Source organism: Oryza sativa, chromosome 4 (genome assembly GCF_034140825.1).
Source record: "Oryza sativa Japonica Group chromosome 4, ASM3414082v1".
Taxonomy (NCBI): Eukaryota; Viridiplantae; Streptophyta; class Magnoliopsida; order Poales; family Poaceae; genus Oryza; species Oryza sativa.
Genome location: NC_089038.1, coordinates 8,992,888 through 8,996,395, shown reverse-complemented (window position 1 = coordinate 8,996,395; position 3,508 = coordinate 8,992,888). Strand labels below are relative to the sequence as shown.

Below are 3,508 nucleotides of genomic sequence, written 5' to 3'. Positions count from 1 at the left end.
AGGAGAGGGAGAGGGTACGGCGCCGGTGCTCCGGTGGCTGAACGGCCTCGACGGCTGCGGCCAAGCGTGTTCCCGCTTGCTGCACATCTAGAGAGGTTAGTGGCAAGCAAAGGGAGAGAGGGAGATGGCCATAACGGCGGCAGCAAGAGCTCGGCCTTGGCCGGCTATGGTGATGGCGGTGGTAGCTTGTTTCGGAGGGGGAAAGGGAGGGGAAATTGATGAAATGGGATCTCCTCGGCGAGGCGAGGCTAGTGGTGAGAGGGAATTGAAAGAATGGCTATGGACGAGGAGATCGGCCGGTGACATGGTGGTAGCCGGCCATGGTGGAGAGAGAAGGAAGAGCTCGAACAACTTAGTTGTAGGGAGGGATGGCGAGCATGCTGGCTATTTATAGGCGGAGGAGGTCGGTTCGTAGAGGAGAGGGAGAAGGGAAACACGGCGCCGGTGGAGTGGAGCGGAAGAAAGCGGTGCCGGTTTCGTTCGGTGATTGTCTAGGCATGTCGGTTCGGTCTGATGGCTGACATCAGCGGGATGAGGTAGCGGCTGACGTCGACGGTGATTCCTTGGCGGCGACGGTAAGACGACTGCGGCGGCGTAAAGCTGTGGGCGGCTGCGCTCAAAGCTACGGCAGCGACGGTGGCAGCGCGTGTGCGTGCGCCACGCGCGCCCACCAGGAGAAAGAAGAGAGGCGGCTTCCAATTGGGCCGGCTGGGTCAAGGGAAGAAGAGAGAAAGGGATGGGCCGGAAGTGAGAAAAAGTGATTTCAGCCCAAAAGAAAACGAATTTAATCTAGGGTTTTGGAAAGGTTTTGCTAAGATTTTATACTCTCTGGAATTTTCTTTGGTTTTTCAGAGCTCAATTCTTAATTTTAATAATACAAAGAGCATTTCAGAAATTATTCACATATTAAATTAATCATTAAATGGTCTGCTTATAATTTTCTTAAATACTTATAGTGTTCAAGTACATTCAGGATTTTTCTTGAAATTATTTGAGCAATAGAAGTATTTTTAACAACCCAAGGATCATTTCAGTGATTAATTTAATTAGAAAAGTAATTAAAATCTCCTTTTCGTTTTTGGGCCAAAACTGGAAAGGTTCACCTTTAGTTCTCGGCCCATTCTCCCTTTCGGCTGGCCTTATCCCTCCTCCGAAGTCCATTTCAGGTTCCTCCTTCAATCCGGCCTAGTAAAGGAAGCTCACAGAGAAAGTGTGCTTTACGTCCCTCGCTACTGTTCATCTTTAACCTCAGGACAGCCGAACTGAGACCGAGTTGGCTCGGTTTTTCTCCTCCGAATCTGGCCTTATCTCTCGTGTATTCCGAAAATTAGTTGAGGGGATTTGTTTCCCTTATCCTCCTCTATCTCTTCCCCCAAAAATCCGATTTTATCCCTTTGAATTCGACGCGAATTTGGATTCGTTTTCGAGTTTATCTCTTCACCAAACCCTAGGTTTTCCAAGCGCGATTCCTTACGTTCCAAGCCCGATCTCTCTCTCCAGTGGCTATAAATAGAGTCCTCTCCCTCTCCTCCTTCGTTTGCCACCCTCTCCCGAGCTCGCCGTTGGCCGTAGCGCCCTAGCCGCGTCTGTCCTAGCGCCGCCGTCGCCGCCGAGTTCCCAGCCGCGCCGCGCCGCGTTTTCAACCGCCTTTGCAGCCGCCTTCTCCGGTCGCTGTCGCCACCATCAGGTTCGCGAGGAGGAGCTGCACACCATCCACCACTCGGCCGAAGGCGAAGCCCGCCGTAGCGCCGCCGACGCCGTCATGCCGATCTCGCCACCGCCTCAATCTTGTCGCCGGCCGTTTTTCATCGTCGTCCTTCGTGGTGCCGCCCCTCAGTGAGTTCCCCTCATCGTGCTCTTTCTTCTGGTACCCTCGGTTTGGCCGCCCAAACCCTCCATCGCCGGCAGTGATGTCGTCATGACATCGTTAATCCTTTTCTGTGCAAGGCTAAAATTAGATTTATCTTGTAAAATTCATAACTAATTCATATGAAGTCGGAATTAAGTGGTTCAAGTCTCTAAATTCATCTAAAATCATGATCTACATGTTATTTATTTTTATGTACTGTTTATTTGGGTTTTAGTAGTCTTTTTTTTCATTTTGCGTGTTAGTTTGTCGTTTCCGTCGTTGCGAAGGTTCGTGAGTGCGTCGGAAGTGTTCAAGAAGACTAATTGAAGACCGATTATTGCAAGGCAAGTCACACAGATTCTAAACATAATTCCTTTGAGCATGTTGATTCCATATTTAAATTATCTATTTATTTCAACTGTCCATTTATTTTTGAATGTCACCGGGTGGTGTGAATCTATTCCTTTGTTATGGCCAATTTGCATTGAATACCCTATTCCTTGATATCTTGGGTAATAAATTGATTAGCTTGAACCTTATATATTGGTTTGGTTCAGCTAAATGCTGTATATATATAATTGCTTAGCCATACTTAGAAACATTAGCACATGATTAGGATAACTAATGTTACACTATCACTTATGATTATATTTAATGGTAGCTTACGATGGTTAATCGTGTTATGATAATTAATTGATAATTAAAACTTGTCAATGGTGAGTTGTGAGTACATGGTTTTGAAGGTCGTGCTCATGATAATTAAGGACCGGTTCGCGAGCTACTGTTGTGAGACATTAACCGTACCAACCACAAGCCAGCGTGGGCAACAGCTTTACCTTTTGTATAGCATGGTTCATTACGGGGTGCCAGACTGAGAAGCGGCGAGAAGTCCGTGGGGGTCGCTGGGGAGTCCATGTCTCTGGTTATATTTATAGAGGGGGTGATTGTGATCCAGGAATGGTGTACTGTGGTGACTTGTGTTGTGCAGAGGGTATTGTCACAACCTCTATTCGGGTACTTTCCAGTATCGCGACGCATGGTAGACATGATGTTGAGGCTGTGTCTTGTGGGTACAGTGGTACACCTCTGGCCAGGGTAAAACTATTCGAATAGCTATGCCCGCGGTCATGGGCGGGTTGAGCAATGTTTTTCGCGATTAGTCTGACACCTCTCACAATAATTATTGATGCTATAATTGGTAATAATTTGCTTAGCTCCTGGTTTGGAGTTAGATCTGTACAACCGGGTATGGTTGTTAAGAATGGTTGGGCCTGAGCAGCATGGGTGTGTTGTTCAGTGTTGATTAAAATTGATGATTAATTACTCTACTGTTTTACTACTCTTAAATGTTTGCTAAATGCTGCTTTTGCAAATGAGCCTATATTATGCCATCCTTTGGTATCCTTGTGCACTTGCATATTTATTGTGTGGCTTGCGGAGTATTTCATGTACTCACCTTGCAATAATCAATTAATCTCAGTTGAAGAAAAAAGATCCAGAAGGAGAAGACGTTTGGTTTATACCCCAGTTGAGCTGCCTGTGGGAGTGGAGCTGAAGCCATCGCTAGACCGTTAATTCCGCCGCTGTTTTTCTTTTCTTTTGTAAGTATGTAACGCTGTTATTATGATGGATTTGTATATTAAATTGTCAGTTTGTGTA

The 3,508-nt window shown here is 46.5% G+C and overlaps 1 long non-coding RNA gene across 1 annotated transcript; it reads left to right on the top strand.

Moving 5' to 3' along the window:
- The first annotated feature begins 1,219 nt into the window (after positions 1–1,219).
- On the top strand, positions 1,220–3,508 carry LOC136356361 (uncharacterized). The gene is made up of 3 exons (XR_010741099.1): positions 1,220–1,836; positions 2,113–2,193; positions 3,330–3,508. It is a non-coding gene; the product is annotated as an uncharacterized lncRNA (long non-coding RNA).